The 18,508-nt window shown below is 42.2% G+C and overlaps 1 pseudogene; it reads right to left on the bottom strand.

Annotated features, from left to right (window-relative positions):
- Positions 1 to 17,108: 17,108 nt before the first annotated feature.
- On the bottom strand, positions 17,109 to 18,287 carry LOC129088539 (hsc70-interacting protein-like; annotated as a pseudogene).
- Between the last annotated feature and the right edge of the window lie 221 nt (positions 18,288 to 18,508).

The following is an 18,508-nucleotide window of genomic DNA, read 5'->3' as shown; positions in this document are numbered from 1 at the left end:
CCCAATGGGCTGTGTCCCTGCTCATCCGCCCTCTTCCCCTGCACTGCGACAGCAACCCTCCCTTTAGGGACTTGCTGCCCCTGTGAGGCCATTCCTGAGTCCAAGCCCCTTTTTAAAACTCCTCCCTGGGCTCAAAGGATCCGTTTGAGGAATGCCTAAGTTTCCTGAATATGGCACAGTCTCTTAAGATATTCCAGTGTCCCCCTCACTTGCCTCTAGGTGGAGATGTGCTGATAAAAGTAAGCTCAGTTTTGTCTCAACTCTTGGAAATTCCTCATTAGTAAGGACAAATTAATGAACTCTTAGTTGTCTTTTCAAAGTACTAATCATGAAGACTTAGCGCACTGCTCCCTGGCTTTTGATGACCTGATCTCATTTAGTGTCAGCAAGGCCAGCAGCCTCCTAGTATTGTGACATCCAAAGGGCGCTTCCCGGTCTGGCTGTGGGTCATTCTGTGAGACTGCCAGCGCTCTTCCTTTCCCCTTCAACAGTTTCTCAGAGGCCAGGCCTTTTGGGGAAGAGGGAGCCTGGATCCACGTGGAGGAGAAGCACCAACGACAGCTGACCCCACAGAGGCTGTGCCATGTGCGAGAACTAAACCTCTGTGACCCGAAGCCACCCAGATTTGGGTTGCTTGTTACGGCAGCAAGAGCGTTACCCTGACTGCTATAGATGCTTACTGGGTTGGCCAAAAAAGTGTGTTTAGTTTTTTTCTGTAAAATAAAAGACACATTTTTCATTTTCACCAATAAATTTATTGATTTGGATGTTTAGAGTATGTCAGCTATTTCCTGCATGGTAGAACATTGATTGTTCTCAATTAATGTCTTGATTTGACCGCTTTCAACTTCGACTGGTCCACCTGACTGTGGAACATTATCCAGTGAGAAGTCTCCAGTATGAAACTTCGCAAACCACTTTTGACATGTTCTGTCAGTCAGAACACCTTCTCCGTACACTGTACAAATCCTTTTTTTGTGTTTCAGTTGGGTTTTTACTTTTCTTGAAATAACAAAACATAATATGCTAAAAATGTTGCGTATTTTCTTTTATCTTCAATATTAAAATGGCTACAGAAAAATTCACACAAAAATTTTGTTATTTTAAAAAAAAAAATCACACTGATATGACAGCTGTCACAATAGAATCTAACAAAATTATTTGAAATGAAGTTAAAACAACTAAGCGCTCCTTATGCCATCTTACGGAAACAAAAAACCCACAAATGAACTTTGTGGCCAACGCAATCCATTCCTGGAAAGTGGGGTGTTGATGAGATGGGATTCAAGTGAGAGCGACATTCTGCCCTTGGTGGGACCGCACTTCTGCCATCCGCGTGCTTAGGCCCCCATTATTCTTTTTCGTGATAGTCCCAGACAACCTTCTAGAAGCGAGCAGCTTGCCTTGCCCTCCTTCTATGACCGCCACCGGTGAAAAGTGGGGGAGAATGATGGCCCAGGAGGGCCAGGGTCAGGCACAGCACACAAGGAAGATGCTCTTCCCCGGCTTCTCTGCTGCGACCCCATCGCGCCCATATGCTCGCTCCTCAGCGGCTCCATAAGGCACGTTGCCATTGATCACGTACCTGCTCTCTGCCTATGGCCCGGCAGAGGCCTGGAGGCACAGACCCGCCGAGCACACGTGTGAGGTGGCGGTCGTTTCAGGCTAACGAACACTCCGCAGGCTTTTGTGTTGGCTGCCAGCTCTCGGCTTTGTGTGCTGGAAACATCTTGAACAAAATGTCACCGAGAGCATCTCAGCAGTGTCCTGCTGACGGAGGACATGGGGCTGCCGAGTTTGCCATCTGCCTGCAGCCTCTCGGAGGTAATTATATCAGAGTCTCTCAAGTCCTGGAACAAGGGGGATGTCAAATGCACTCTCCTTCCTCTAGGAAGGTAATGTTCATTTTCTCCGTTCTTTTGAAGCTGCAGAACGTTACTGTCTCCAGGTGTGAGGGAGGCGCAGGGAGAGATGGGGGAGTGTGAGGAGTGACGAAGGGAGAGGGGCGCCGTGGGAGGGAGGACAGGGGTAGGACGGGACGTGGAGGAGCGTGAGGAACGGGCTCAGCCGCTACTGAGCCCGGGGAGGGGCACATATGCTGACTTTGGCAACTTTTAATTAAAGGATAGGCTGGAAAAATTCCATTATTATTACTGCTCAGCTTCCTGACTGTAGTGGTTTTATGTCTTCTTTATTAGTGTACTAGTCTGAAAGCATTTTCTTTTTTCTCCGATCGCTAATTTGCTTTAGAAAAAGGAAATGTGTCTGATAGCTCTTGGAAGGAAAATATTTGCAAAACTTGCTGAAGAGAGAGATTTATACTTTCCCCCTCTGCCTCTCCTCCTATTGATTTTTGTTTGGAGTGGGAGGAATGGAGAATTTAGTTCTAAAATCAAAGGTGGCTAATGACACTCTCATTTGGCAGACGACCTGCCACGCAAGTCCTCCCTGGAAGCGCTTCTTAAATGCAGGGCCCCTCCAGTCACCTTTGCTGGGATCTGAGTCTTATGGGCCCTGTGACTGTGGGCGGCGTCCAGGGCCCTTCTCGCAGAGGAGGAGCAGCAGCGTCTTTCTTGTACTTACAGAGTTTTTGTCACAAAAGGCTAGTGGCTAAGACCACGAGGCCACTCGAGGGCTGGGCAGCTGTCTAGGTATCCTTGGCCTGGTAACAAAAGGCTTGTAGCCATTAGTAAGTCTGCTTGGAAACATTATTCCCATTGTTCTCACAGTAAGTGTACAAATCAGGTTTTTTTGTAGGTTGTCAGATGGGAGAAGGGGTACGCGGGAATGGCGAAGAGGTGAGGGGATTAAGAAGTACGAATAGGCAGTTACAGAATAGCCGTGGGGGTGTAAAGTACAGTATGGGAAATGGAGGGGCCAAAGAACCTACACACATGGCCCATGGACATGAACAGTGATGTGGGGACTGCCTGAGGGGGTGGGGGGTGGTGTTGGGTGGAGGGGGCCACAGAGGGAAAAATCAGGACAACTGTAATAGCATAATCAATAAAATATAATTGAGAAATTAAATCATTCCACAGGTGGAGGAATTGAATTTTATAGAGGAAAAAAAAAAAAAAAAAAGATTTACCTTTGGTTGCCTAGTAAGGAAACTGATGAACTCTCTCCATTTTCTTGGGACTGAGGAGTTCTTGGGACATGGGACTTCCCGTTTTAACATGAAGGCCGTCCTGAGACAAATGGGACAAGATGGCCGTCCTAGTAGTAAGTTCAGATCCAAGGGCGGGATTCTTGCTTGTTCCTCACAGCTGCCCCTGGCATATGCACTGTTTTCATTGGCTTTATTTAGGCCTTTACTGTTCTGCACATGGATGTTAATTACCCCACCAGTGAAATAATATTGTGTATTTAGAGTTATATAGGAGAATAAACACACCAAATAGTAACAATACTAGCTTGTATATTTTGAACAATTGCCTTTGAGAAGTTGCATGCTTAGTTCATTGCTCAAAACATGTTTGGAAATTCCAAATCTTGAGATTTGTCATTAGGTCCAATTTTTAGGGCAATTCAAGAGACAGTCTCATTGTTTTGCAGTTATATTTTTCAGCAAAATTACATTTTAGTAATTTTTCTCTGGTTTCACCTCTCTTGCTCTTCTTGTTTTGACTAGAAAATACTTTTTTTGCCTACCTCTCTCATATTATGTTATTATATCCTTATGTGAACTTGTTCAATGGGCATGCATTTATAACAGTAGAAAACATGGTTGATTATAAGTGCAGGTGGTGTTTAATGACCACCAATAAAGTTTAATGAGAAACTAGAAGAAGGAACCCACTGAATACCGCGGACATTGCCTACTAGTGTAGTATAACATTTGGTATAATATTATTTAAATATGATGTAAAATTGGCAAGGGTCCTGAATTTGGTTAATAAAAAGTAAGAATTAGTAGCATACCTGAAACCCTGAGAAAGCTTTAGAAAGGATGTTTAGCAGAATGTGTTAGGGTAGAACCATAATCACAGGACATTGATTATTTAAATAAAAAGCAAGCCAGCAGGAAATAAAAATTTCTCTTTAAATTTAGTAGAAATATTACAGCGCCTATGCAAGCAATCTCAATAAAGATGAACCATCAAAACCTTTTTCCCCTCTAAGAACATTTTATCTTTTATCACTTTTTAGCCTTGCATTTCTATAAAGCATTAGGCCAAGTATGAGTTGAACCAACTGCATTTTTTTTAGGTCAGAAATCATCAAGTATTGGCAATTTTATATGGGTCCACCTAACATAGCTATTTCTGGCTCACTGAGGGAGATATGGAATTAATAACCGAGACAGTGAGTTATGGGAGAAGCAGGGCAGAGGGCTCCCTAGCTGTTCTGATCCCCGATATAGAACTTTTTCTGTTTTTTTCTTCTTTGTGGCTCCCACTCCAGAGGCTGTCACAGAGTGGTAACTTGATAAATGTGTGTGATAGTTTTGAAAAATGGCCCCAAATTTGTTGACACTGAAATCAAGAGGTAGAGCCTGTGTCCTCACCCTTGAACTTGGCAGTCTTGTGATTGTTCTGAACAAGAGAAGGTGGCGATGACATTATGTGAGCCCCAAGGCTACTGTCATCCACGGCCATGCAGTTTTGGCCTGGTTCATGTGAAATGCTCACTCTTGTGACACTCCCCATGCAACCTGGGTACCATGCTGTGAGAAGTACAAGCCACACGGAGAGGCCACAGGTAGATGCTTCCACCGGTAGGTGCCCATGTGGAGCCCAGACTTCCGGCCATTCCAGCCTAAGCAGCAGACATGTGAGCGAAGGAGCCTCCCTCCAAATGTCAGCCCCCAGTACATGGAGCCTTTCCAGCTGCGACTCTGGACACCGTGGAGCAGTGTAAGCTATGCTTCTATGTTCTCAAATTCCTGACCCGTTGCATCCATAAGCATAATAAAATGACTGTTCTTTTCGGCCACTACATTTGCAATGGCTTGTTACTCAGCAAGAGGTAATGGGAACAAAGCAGAAGGAACGTATGCTTCTTATCTAGGAAGTCGGGCTTCATTCTCAGCGACAAAACTGAGACGGGCGCCCCGAGTCATCTGAGTTCGGCCTGCTGCTCTCCGTGCCCAAAAGTGAAGCTCATGCTTGCCCTTGGCCGTGCAGCAGTGTAAACCGTGAGTGTAGAGGTGACACCGCCTGTGCTTGGCTTGATGATCGGAGACGGCTGAGGAGGTTTTCTGCCCACTGTGGGAATCCCAGTCTGCAGCCAGTTGGGTTTGTCAGAAATGCTGCTTCAAAACCGTGCTCTTGATTAGGTTCTGGATGCTCCTGGAGTGTCAAAAGATGCCTCACACATGTAATTCTCTTAATATAAAATAATGTTAAAGATATTTTTAAAGAAGTAATGCTTACTTACTATAGCATGAACTGAAAATACAGGAATGTCAAAAGAAGAAAAGAAAAGACATTTATGGTCCCATTCAAGGACAATATCTCTCAAACTTCCGTTTTTGGGGCATAAATCTCATGACCCACTTGTGTATAATATAATGTAATGCATGATTATTAGAATGAAATTTTAAAAATACATATAAATTTTAATGCATTTGATCATATGATTCATTTTTTAAAAATCAAACATTTTGAATCTAAACTATTGTTGACACTGTTTCATGCCTGCATATAAAGCACTAATATTTGTTTGTACTGATTGCACCAGATTCATTGCAGGATTGCACTGTAATTTGTTGCTTTTTCTGGTTGATGGATGTTTACACTTTTTTCATATTTCTATTGTACAAATCAGGCTGTTATCACCTTCTAAAGATAGTACTTAAATGTTTCAGGCTGGCTGTTGGTTGATGTTATTTCTTATCGTACCCCAGGCACACTTCTGATAGGAAATATTTTCCCTTATTCCTTAGGTCTGTTTTCCCCTCCCTTTAAATCACTCACACACACACACACACACACACACACACACACACACACACACGGGAATTCAGAGGGAGAACATGCGTAAACATGCTGGGAAATTCCGCAGAAGGTGGCTATGGGATCTTGAGGTTAGATGCTTTCAAAGGGAGCAAGCATTTTCTTTCTTGGACTTTGTACAGGGTTATAGTAAATACCTGCTCCTCCAAAGAAAGAAATATTTAAAGATGCTGTGGGAAGTAGCTTAGGCCAAAAACGAGAGGCTTTTCTTTCCTTCACTGTTGTGTTTGTAAATAAGTCCCCTATGGTTTTTGCAATTGGGAAATGTCAGCCTAAATGTAAAATAAAAACGGGCTGGTCAGCTATCTGGTTTAGGTTTTCTAAAATGGAGGAAATAAATACAGGTTTAGGATGGCATCTACATGAATGAAGATGCTGTATTTTTTTCATTGTTCATTCATTTTTTTTTTTTGTCTCTAAGCAAAAGGTCCAAAAGGATTCCTTGCTTTTTTGTTTACTGAAAATCAGGAGAGTGTAAGTTTTTCTTGACATTCTTTGCTGGAGTGACCTGCAAATATTTTATAGGATGGTAGCAATGTTGCTCAAAGAAAACACTTGCAATTTGGGATTTCACCGCGATGAAGTAAAAGAAGGCTGAGAAGCACTCTCTTGATATGGTTTGAACTTCTGTTACCTTTCCAGGTCTTTACTATTAATATATTCAACAGCTCAAGATATGAATTTTGAACTGGTGGAATGGCTTGTTTTTGATAAGAGGGTAAGTGTGGAGGAGGTTGAAGGCTGAGGGGCAAACTTAGGTTTTGATGTCTATGTGGGTTAAGTTAGATGCCAGTCCCTGGAGTATCATTGAATCTCTTTGAGCCCAAGTTTTCTATTTTGTATGATGCAGAGAGCACCGGGTTAGCTTTGTGAGAGTAGACAGGAGATGCCAAACAAGAAGTGATTGTCACGTGATAAATACTCACAAATGTTGGTTTCCATCTTTGCCTAAGACAGTCACTTGACTGTCACAGTGTAATGACTGGAGAAAATGAAGTTCACTAGAATTGTCCTCATCGTGGAAGGTATCTCCTTGGGAAAGCATTGTTAGAGGAGCTTAGGTTTGCACTAGCTACCCACTCCTCATCTGCCCAAAGGGCCAGGGTATGTTCTAAATATATTTTGTGTGGTGAATGGAAGATGTTTCATTGGTTGATTCAGAGGGGTTGAGAGAGAAATTTGGAGACTCGGGGGCGATGTGAGCTCTGTGAGGTAACCCATCTCGACTCTATGTCTTCAGGAAGCTTCCTTAAATCATGAAACAATTAATTTGAGTGGTGGCTTCCTTTTGGAAACTGGTAAAGGGACTGAGGGTGCTATGCAATGAAAGAGAGCCAGGGATTCAGAAGTAATAGAAGCAGGAGGAAATGAACTTTTGAGCTTGCAGACGTTGTGGAGAGGGCTTTTGGGTGTTAGAGGCAATGGAATTGGGCAGGTCAGGACAAGTTTAATTACTGAATCCCCCAGTGACAGGATGACTTCTGGGTTAGCTTTTCTCTTTAAGGTTGTGCATCATTTGTGATTAATGTTTCTATTTGCATCTCTTTTGGATACTGGAGTAAGACTGATTTAGTCAAATCACTGGGATATAAAACCTTTGAGTTCAATTCTTCTCTCTCTCAGATAGGTTAAAGAATCCTTTGGCCTGCTAGCATTTTTATTACCTTGTATAATATTTTGTGGCTTTCCTCATAAATCCTAGTGCCCTACTCAGAAATAATATAGTTGGTAGCATGGATAGGTCAGGGCTGAACAGAATCTCAAATATATACAAGAAATCTACTTTTTTGTTTGCCAGAGTATAATTTCTTCCCATTCTGACCCATTCCCCCCCTCCTCCCATCTCCTGATCTTGGGTTTGTGCTTATCTGCAAGTCTGTATTATTATGCATTTTACACTCTACAATCTTTTCTGTTCAAGGGCACAGGCTATAAGTCAAGAGCTAGAGTTGAATTTCAAAGCTTGGGAATAGATCATCCAGGATTAGAGATAGAGAACAGACTTTAGGTGTGCCAACCAGTAGGGAAACTATTCTAATAAATGCATATATAGATAATCAGATCCCTTATTTCTTCTTGGGCACATGTTCAACAAGTTGCTCCCTGTCTTGATATTAACAACTTTATTATGGTTATTATTGGAAAGAAAGAGGGTTAACTTTGTGCCAGGTACTGCATTAGATATCTAAATATAGACTATGCATGTAATAAAGCCAATTGCCCCTGAAGGACTGTAGAAAAAGTTTTCGTTATAAATAACAAAACCTATACATTTGGAATTATAGCTGATGATAAGGATATGACTAATATCAGACATAGAACAATAAATTTATGGCTTGTGATTTAAAAAAAAGCCTCCAAAAATAATAATTGGAATGACTTCTTTCAGTAAGATATCACAGGTCCTGCAAATGCTGCTAAATGCCAAAGCTATTAGCCAGCGATCACTTGAGGAAAAGAAAGTGAATACTTTTGAATACCCATTAAGTGCCAGACACTTAAATATATATTGTTTTCTTGAATCCTTGTAGCAATATTTGTAGCAATTTTCTGATGTAAGTGTTATTATTTTTACAGATAAGGACATGAGGGTAAGTCAGGTTAAGGATTTGATTAATCTCATATGGCAAGTGAATGCAAATGGTGGGTGTAGAATTCAAACTATGTCTGTTTAGCTCCTAAATGTATTCGCTTTCCATTAGTCAGGTCTCTGTAGGGTTAGTATATTAGATTCAGAAGATGTTTTTCTCCAAAGCCAAATTTAGGAGGTAGAACTGTTACCCACAAAGTCAATACGTGAGAAGCTTTAACTTCACACTTTTTTTGGCAGTTGGCAAACGTCCATCTTCCATTATTTCTCTAGCCTTTAGAGAGAAAGAATATGTTTGCAAGTGTAGTGAAAAGAATGGGATTTGTCAAGGTGTTTTCAGACATAGAATGTTGAGAATAAAGATCCTGCATGGAAGATAGCAAAGCAAGGCTGGCTGACTTCCCAGGGTTTGGAGTGTGAGAGCTCTGGTGGGCAATTCCAGACACCAGACTTATCAGCGCCTCACATTTGATGAGGCTTGGGGAACTGAGTCATGTTTACAGTTGACTATTAATTTACAAAGTTGGATTTCCTTTCCTGTGCCCATATAGTGATAATCAGCCCCAAGGAAAAATTTGTGTTTGGTCCTAAGACAATGGGTCCATAGACTTTGCAACCTGAAGGTTTATTAGTGAGTATATTCAGAAGGAAGGGCATTGGATGACCACCTGGGTATTTTCTCCAGGCCACAGATCAGAGTTTATGCTGTGCTTAGTGACCAGAACATTCTCACCTGCTGGATAACAACTACAACATTCTTCTTCTTTAGTGCTACTTCTCCTAGACTGCATACAGATCTGACGCTGTTTTGTAGATTCATTAACTTAATTGTTTAAACAAGTGTTGTAAAAATATACACACTAGTCATCTTAATTGGATCCCTATACAGTCCTGCATTATACTGTTTTGAATGTGGAAAATTCAAGGCCCATCTCCACCATTAATACAAATTTCAGATGTCCCACTTATTCCAAGGTTTAATGTTAACTTTCCACAGCTGCCCTATATACAAACTGTAGTCACATAAAGCCCTGAATAGAGCTGATTTAGTCTGACCTGACTACGTGGAATTGGCAAAATTATTAGCTAGAGATTAGAGTGTGGGAAAAGAGAATTAATATGAATTTGGGGAAAGATTTCTGTACATAAGAATTAGTTGAAGAAATGTAGTATATAGGAAGAGATGGGCATTGCATTTTATTTTAGGCAATAGAAAGAACTAGAAGAAATATATCTTAGGAGAGAAGCGATGGTTCTGATTTATCATTTTCATTAAAGATGGCAATAATTTGAATATGTTTAAAAAGTTTCTTTCAAATCACTCAAGGGTAATATGGCACAATTGGAGTCCTGCTTATCCCAGCTATAAATTGTTCCTCTTTATATAATTGACAGCTATCTAATGAGCAATCACTATGTATGAGATGACTACTAGGCATTATGGATAAACAGAATAAAATGATGTCTTCCTTTAAAAAGCTCTTGGTTTAAATCTCACAGTAGAATAGTCATTCAGGTAAGTTTTATTTACAACCCAGGGCCATACAAGCACTGTGCTGGGTGGGGCCGCATCCCACCATTGTGCAGAATTTTTATAACATGTAGGAGGTCAAGAGCTGTGTGCGATTGCATTAACTCCAGTTAGGGAGGCTAAGCAGTGCGGTGTACCTCCTAGAAAAGGTCGGGTGTTTCTGTCAGGCATGAGGCCTTGGTGGGGTACTCAAGTTTCCCAAGAGGTTATTGTTCTTATTTCTAATTTGACTGCCTGTGCAGGGTCACCGCTCTGCTCTTAAGTGGCAGCATAGATGTCTGTGTTCAAGTATTTTCCAGGAGCATATGCTGTCCAACTGTTATTAAAATCATAGCTGAGGAAAAAACAATGTTAAGTGACAAGTGGAGGACCGCCGGGGGTCGCTGCTGGTTCTCGTTGGGGCGCCACTTGCCGCCTGAGGGAGCGCCACGGCTCGCGGCTCGTCCTTGGCCTGGGCAACACCTGCCGCGGGGGACGGGGTGCGTTGCGGGGAGCGAGGTGCTCCAGGATCTGAGCGTTACTGTCCCGGGGGCCCGCTGAGATGGGAACGGGGACTCGGAATCCCACAAGAGCCCGGGAGGTGTCACGATGGGGGAATAAACAGGAGTCGTCGCAGACACTTCTCTGTTTGCCAGGAGAGGGACATGGCACATCCCTCTCGTGGGAAAGGCCCTGAGCCCCTTTTTCCAGAGGCTTTTACTGAAAGGGTGATCCGTGGGGCCAGGTAACAGGAGTGCACAGGTGATCTCATTACATCAGTATGGTAATGTTTACAGAGAATAGATGATGCTGTGAAGAAAACAAATGGCAGGAACGCACCGATTTACATGGGTCCAAGAGGAGACTAGTAAACCACAGAGATGAGTGAACATGAGAGTGTAGTAAACCTAAGAGCACCAAAGGGTATAGGGTTAGGGTCTGCCAATAATATAAATTTCCTTCCCAGCATGAGCTGGCTATAGCATTTGAGGGAAAAACAAAGCACGTTTTAAAGAATTTACTTCTAGGCCTGATTTTCCTGGGAACCACCAGACCTGGTTTAGGGCTGTGTCCAGTATTGTTTCGAGCCTGAGCCAGGCTGCAGGAGGGAGCCGCCAACAGACGAGGAGACTTCTCTCAGACAGAATGAGGACTCGGGCCACGTCCAAGCCGAGCTGAGGGGTGCGGGCCTTTTTGCCCTTTCTCTGTGTCTCCCTTGTCCTTTGTCTGCTGCCCACACCAGCCAATGTCTGTCTTAGGTTGTTTTCTCCTTGTGAGAAAACTTAGCCGTCCTCAACAGCTGACCACCACAGGGCCAAGCAGGGGAAAGTGAGAGAGGCAGAGGCTGTGCCCCTGCCAAGGGGACAGGTTTTGTCTCCTCAGGGGCCTGTTTTCCCAAGGTTTCCTGATTATTTCCAGCCTTGGAGCCCTCTCATCTGTCAGTGGGGTTACAGTTCCTGAAACCAGACAGGGCGTTTCCCAACAGTTAAGGATGCATGACCTAAAGGACGAGCAGTTGATTCCTTCTTTTGAAATGCAAACATTTCCTTCCAGACCCAGGAGAGATGTGAACCTGGATTAGATAATAATGGTCCACAAAGACTTGTGCTTTGGGGTGAGTCCGGGGCTATGCTGAAGAACATTATAAGACACAGCCTTAGGAAACACCTTGTTGAGGCTGTGGAGAGAATGAGCCTGAGAATGTCTTTTGCCATAAAGTGCAGAGCAAGGAGAGATATTTAAATCTATTGGGCAAGTTACCTAGTCCATAGTCTAGGCTTTTCCATTGATAACACCTCCACCTTTTGGCCATTTGGGTACTATTTATCCCTCTGGTAAAAGGAGCAGGAGCAGAGAGACTGATCGAAACTGAGATCTGCCACTATTAGGAGTTGGTCACCAGCAGGAGAGGGGACATGATCACCATTAATAAAAAGAGACTTGTTAAGAGGGATAGAATAGACGAAATGAAGTTATTTCCACTTACTACATTATATGACTTAATTAGCCCAGGTCTGGGCTTATCAGTTTGGGAGCCACCAGCCACATGTGGCTATTAACATCTGAATCTAAATCAAAATTAAATAAAATAAAAAAGCCCAGTTCTTCTGTTTTACTAGTAACATTTCTGGTGCTCAACAAGTGCATGTGACTATCTGACTGCCATGATGGGTAGCACAGATACAGAACATTCCCTTTGCTGCAGAATGTTCTCTTGGGTAACATTGGTCTAGAGCAGAACAAAGAGAACGACCAAGCTATGATGTCAACAGTCCATTTTCCAGAGCAATGTATTGAGATGTTTTCTATCCCCTTCTTGCTTTACTCACCCCGTGACAATATTAGTATATGACATTATTATTACATTTTCTTTGATTAGGTTGACACGAATGGATCATGTTTACTCAACTATTTTAGAGTAAGGGAGATTTTCCCCATTAAATATATGGCCTTACATTTGTGTATATAAATGTATACTTTGTATATGTATTTTGTGCTATGTATATATATGTATCCATATATTACACATGTAATATATATACACATACATTAGTGTGGATTCTGTTATAAACTGTTGAAACATTCTGGCTGGGAGAGTTGATTGAAATGAATGGTTTAGAGAATTTTTTGAATAATTTGTGGTTTTAAATAAATCTTCCTCTTTACCTGCTTTGCATGATCACAGAGTTAGGTGTAGCTTTTATTAACAAAAAAAATTGAGATAGTCTGACAGACAGATGCAGAGGGGCAGACAAAGGAAGGGACAAATAGAGATGAACAAATGGATGAAAGGAGAGACATTTATTGTGTCCTGTGAGACTATCACTAGGCTAGCTTATTTTCTTGTTTAATTCTTATAACAACACAGTGAAGCAGATTTTATCCTGATTTTATAGACGAGGAAACAGGCTCAGGGAGGAACTCCACTTGCTTAGGCTTCATACCACTAGTGGGCAGTAGCGCTGAGATTCAAACTCAAACCATCTTGCTGCCAGAATCATGAATTTTTTTTTTTTCATTCTACCACATGCTCAGCCATTATTTCTTTCTTTCCTGAGAGCTGACAGCTGACTCTCCATCTCTGTCTGTTTTATTAGATTTTCTTTTATCTCTTCTTTGAAATTTTTTCAAGGAATTTTTGTTTTCTTTATTTGAAAATAAAAAGCAATGTGTCTGAAAGGTTTTCTTCCCCCTTGCTTTCTAGAGTGATTCTTTCCCTGAATTACATTACCCCTGCTTTTTGCTCTTATAGCTCTTCCAGTGTTTATCAGAATATTAAGCAGTGGACTGTGCTGTTTCATTTCAAATGATTGCTCATCTTTCAATGGAGGTGATTTTTGGGGGTCTTTGATTTGCTCACTTAACATGTGGGGGATGGAGTGAGAGGAGTGAACTGAGGCAGCAGGTTGCTTTAATATGTTTGTATTGTCTCTGAACTCATTGACTCTGCTCCATTCTCTGTTCTCATGGGCAGCTCTCATTTCCAATTTTGGCATTTTGCTGTTCAAAATGAGCAGACGTTTAGTGTGACTCTCAGTGAAGTGACATATATCATTGTTTTCTAGCAATTTCATGTGAACAACATATACAGTTAAATAAATAATATAATGAAAATGAAATGCTCATTACCGAGGTTAAGCCAGTCAGTTGTTCAAATATCAGTGCAGTGGAGTGGGGAGAGCATACTGTTGGCTACGTTTTCAGATGGTATTAAGATAAAAAAGAATAATCCGCAAGAATGGTTGCAGCTACATTTATTGATCGATTATTTAGGGACAGGTAGTTTCTAGGTGTCTGCACAGAGTATCTCATTTACTTCTTACTTCTGGAAGCAGACATTGCTGCAGGCATTTCACAGTCGAGGGAACAGAGGTTCAGAGGGATTAAATAACTTGTCCAAGATCATTTAGCCAGTAAGTGGCAGAACTAGACCCTGATTCTACTTCTTCATCTATCTTAGTGAGGGGCTGGGGAAAGATCTTCCCTCATTAGAATCTCACTGTTGTTACAAGAGCTTGTAAATGCTGGATCAGGAATGCTGTGGAAATATTGTTGATGTCATATGTAAATACACTGAATCGGGTAGGAGTAGTTACTCAAATAATAGAAGAGAAAGATTGGCTAAAAATGTTAAGCCTCAGAGCAGGGTTGCATTTCCTAAATGAAACCTCCCCTCTTGAGGCAGAGGACCTGGATACAGAGGGGTTAGATGTTCTCATGATTAAAAGGGATGAGAAAAGGGGGTCTACAGTGAGCTGTAGGCTGTCACTCAGTAAGCCAATGGAGTGAGTAAATGCTGCACATATCTCCATAGGATGCTTTCATTCTTGAGTGCTCTGAGAAATACCTTACTGTCCATTAGGCTTCCTGGGAGATGCTCAGAGCTGTCCCTCTACCCACAGAGGGTTTTCTACTCTTAAGGAAGTGATTCTAAACCAGGTGATATGTGGTCTGCTAGGAGATGCTTGACCATATCTGGAGACATATTTGATTGTCACAGCCAGAGAGGGTGTGACTGGCATCTAATGAGTAGAAGCCAGGGGTGCTGCTAAACATTTTACAACACACAGGACGTCTCCCCACAGCAAAGAATTATCAGACTCAAAAGGCCAGTAGAGACCAGGTAAATCTTGCATTCAGTAAAGCCAGCAGACAGCAGACCTCCTATTCTCTGGGTCTTGAAGACAAGAGGGTGTGTGAGAGGTTAAGGTTTGGCCGGAGGGAGGAGGAATGAAGACTATAAAGCTTCATGGAACTTATATTGAGCTTTTGAATTCAAGCCCCTATTTTTTTGATCCCAAAGCCAGTGATTTCCATAGTTCCGCCATCTTAACTAGGCAAGTGTTCTGTACAATTTCATTGAAGAGTTCTCTTTTCAGAGAATGCTTTGTTAGAAAATAACCCAAAGTGGGGTTTTAAAATATCAACAAGTACAGTAGTGACAAGCACTTTTAAAAATGAAAAGTTTTTGGTGAAGCTGGATCAAGATTAAAGTACCCAGTCTCAACTTCCTATAATTTTTGAAAAAAAATTACCTTTGAGAAAATGATGCAAATGGGTGAATGTTTCTGTAACAGTCCCAAATACAATTTACTTCAGTAAGTTGCTGGAAAAATTGCTTGTGGTTTTAGAACAAATATTAGTATATGATGTGATGCTGTAAAGAAAACCTAGATTTACATAATATTGGGGGTAAGTTTTGCTCCTCTTTCCTGCTTTGCTTGCAGTAAGTTTGTATCAATACTTTTCTTATGTATTTTTATTTCTATATTTCTATCGGTTTTATTTTCCTGGACGAGCTCCTTCTGGGCTCTTCCTTGGCGGCAGTGGGAGTGGCTACAGATACCCAGACGAGTCTTCCGAACTTCACGTTTCAAGAGCTTCCTTTGTCTTTTCTGCCACAAAGTCAGACTGTTCCTGACGGTATAGCTCGGCTCTGCAGCAAACAAGAGGGATAGTTTTCAGGGTGAGTTTCTTATCTTTCAAAAGCATATTTTTTTATTGGCGCTTTCTGGGCTCTACCGCTGCTGGGCCTGTTCACCCCAGGCTGCTGCTTGGTATGTTTTCTTGTGCAGCCCCTCCCTCCTCTCTGCCACTTTGAGGAGCCCCCATGCGGGTCCTGGAGTCCACAGATTGTAGGCATCCTGGTTTCACTGAAAATGGCATTTGTGCATTTTCGCTTCTGTAAGATTTTCAGAAGAAGAAGAAGAAGAACTACCTATACTGGAATTCTGCTCCAATTTTAAAATATGGTGGGCACCCTAGCCTTCCAGAAGCATGGGTCGGAGCCAAGCGAATCACGTGCAATTTAAAAAATCAGTTTCATCCACACTCTGAAGGACAATTGTTAACATGCGTAGGGGGAGTGATGGTAAGCCTTATTTATTTATCGCCTTTATTTAGTTTTTAATTCTAGTTTCTTTCTCTCACCTTTAAGTCTGGGCCTCTCTGTCAGACAGCTAGGGATGTGTTTCTCATGCCTTTAAAACAGCGACAGTGCTCAAATGGGGCAGTCACATTAGGGACAATGAGGCAAGTGCTTTGACAGCCTATGGTGTGCGGTATGCGTGCCTGGTTGGTTCCCCGCATTTTTACATCATCTTGCTGCTCCCACCCCCTTGTACACAGACATGGCTGCAGAGAGCTAGGGAATATTTGTGGGTAAAGACTGGCCTTTTTAAAACCCCAAGTCATGATAGAGAGTCCATGAGCATTGCAGAGAACGGTTAAGTCATCACACGGAGAGCAGTCTTTATTTTGGGGTAACCTGGAAAATAGAAGAATTTCATGAGAGTTGATATTTTCCCTCACATGATATGATACCATTCCTATCACCATCTTTGAATGTCAAGGACAAGGTTACTGATGTATTCCTTTCATGACTATCTTTCACAGTCACTTAGCTGCTTAGCAACACTCTAGCACATTTTCTGGCTTATTGTCTGTCATGTGGAAGGCAGAAGTGGTTGGGGATGAGTTGAGTAGTGATGACAATAAATGTGAAAACAGTTTTTTAAAAATAAAGAGCGTTTTACAATATATTAAGTTTTGTGCTGTTGGTGATGCAAAGATGAATACATCATATGCCTCACACTCCAATGGAAGGCCATAGACTAGCATTTAATAAACACCCTTTATGGGGCAAATATTGGGATAGGCATTTTATTTCAATCCTTTTCACAACTCTAGAATGTGGCCATTATTATCCCTCCCTTAAATAAGAGACATTCTGGAGCTCAGAGGGAAGGCATAGAGCCCAGACTTGGATCGATGGCCTTAAAGCTCACACTCCTTTTTTTTTTTTTTAGGGTTTAACACACCCTTTTAATGTGTTTTTAAATATTTTTTAGATTTAAAAGTGTTTAAACTTTGTAATTCCTAGTATGAAAACATTATCTGAAAGAATGCTATAATGGCAAACCATTGCCAAATGTTGCAGATGCGTTTGGGGCAGAGGGTAGGGATTCTCTTCAACGCACCCCAGCTTTCTTCATGAGAACATCAGAGGTACACTGGTTTGTATTATTGCGACATCCATTAGGTGATCCAAGTTGCTTTTCCTCCAGCAAGGGCTTTATTTATCAGAAGGGCATTATGCTTGACCTCCAAATTTGGCTGACAATTTACCGATTAGATTCATAACCTTTGGATTGCTCTGATATTTTGACATATTTGCCGGGTTCTGAGCCGCATCCTGGAAGGCCACCATAACTTCCGGATCCTGCGTGGCTGCAAGGCCCTCCGGATCACTGAGAATTTCATTGAGCCCAGGCATTCCCGCCAGTCCAGGCATTCCTCCAGGAAAATTACCCGCATTCCCCCAGGAAAGCTGCCTGGAAAAGAGCCGTATTGAGCTCCTGATTGTCCTCTGGCTTCTTCCTCCCTCTGGGCTCTCTCATGTTCTTCCCGAGTGTTCTTAACACTTTCCATTCTTTGATCTCTCGCTCTTCACGTTTCCACTCATACTTTCTCCGATGTTCTGCAATTTTCTCGGCCCTTGGTTGAACTTCTTTCAGCATTGCACTAGCATCTTCGTCATAATCCAATTTACATGCAAGGGCAAGATCATGGGCTGCTTCTTCCCAATGGCCCAGAATTCTGTGTGCTTTCCCTCGCCATTTATAAGGCTGAGCTGAATCAGGGTTTATTTCATTAGCTCTATCACAATCTCGGATGGCAGCATTTGGCTTCTGTAATTTGATGAAGACACTGGCTTTTTTGGCATACAGAATGGCCAAGTGAGGATTCAGTCTGATGGCATCCATGAACAAATCAATGGCTTTCTGTAGTTCACCATCATTTAGGGCATCAATGGCAGCCACTTTTTTATCATTGGCCTGATCCATCATCTCCTCTGTTATCTCTACATTTTCATCTCCCGTTTCCTGAGGTGCATAGTATCTGCTTCAATCACACCCTCATTGTCAATTTCTAAATCAGTTTCCTCACTTGATGGTTCGTCTGTCTTTACGTCTTCCTCCACCTTCTTACTATCTGTTTTTTCTTCCTTATTTTCTTCTGATTTGGTTTTATGAGTAGCCGGTGGTATTTTACCTCCCATACTCTCCACCCACTCCCTCAGGAAGCGCATTTCCTCGGTATGCAGAATGCTTGGATCCTGCTTACACATTTTCACGAAGGCCCAAAGCTCGCTCACTTTGTGGGGATCCATGGCCGGGAAGTGGCGGGAGGTAGCAAGAGTGGCTAAGGTTGCTAACTCGGCGTGACCGTGTAAAAGCTCACACTCCTTCTATTGCACCTCACTGATCACATTTCAGGAGAGGGAACAGGTCTGAGAACAATTCCCTGACGTGTGAGTGATGGGCTTGGACTAGAAATGAAAGTAGGCAACCTCAGGATTTCCACTTTCTGCACTTGCATTATGGTGTCATCTATACCTGGGTCCTAAGGTTATGGATATGATTTGAAATTCTGTGTCTGGAGGCT

This window comes from Pteronotus mesoamericanus, unplaced genomic scaffold (assembly GCF_021234165.1).
Source record: "Pteronotus mesoamericanus isolate MK-2021 breed Mesoamerican mustached bat unplaced genomic scaffold, CSHL_Meso_final scaffold_54, whole genome shotgun sequence".
Classification (NCBI taxonomy): Eukaryota; Metazoa; Chordata; class Mammalia; order Chiroptera; family Mormoopidae; genus Pteronotus; species Pteronotus mesoamericanus.
The sequence above is the reverse complement of the archived record's forward strand: the minus strand, read 5'-3'. Positions and strand labels throughout refer to the sequence as shown.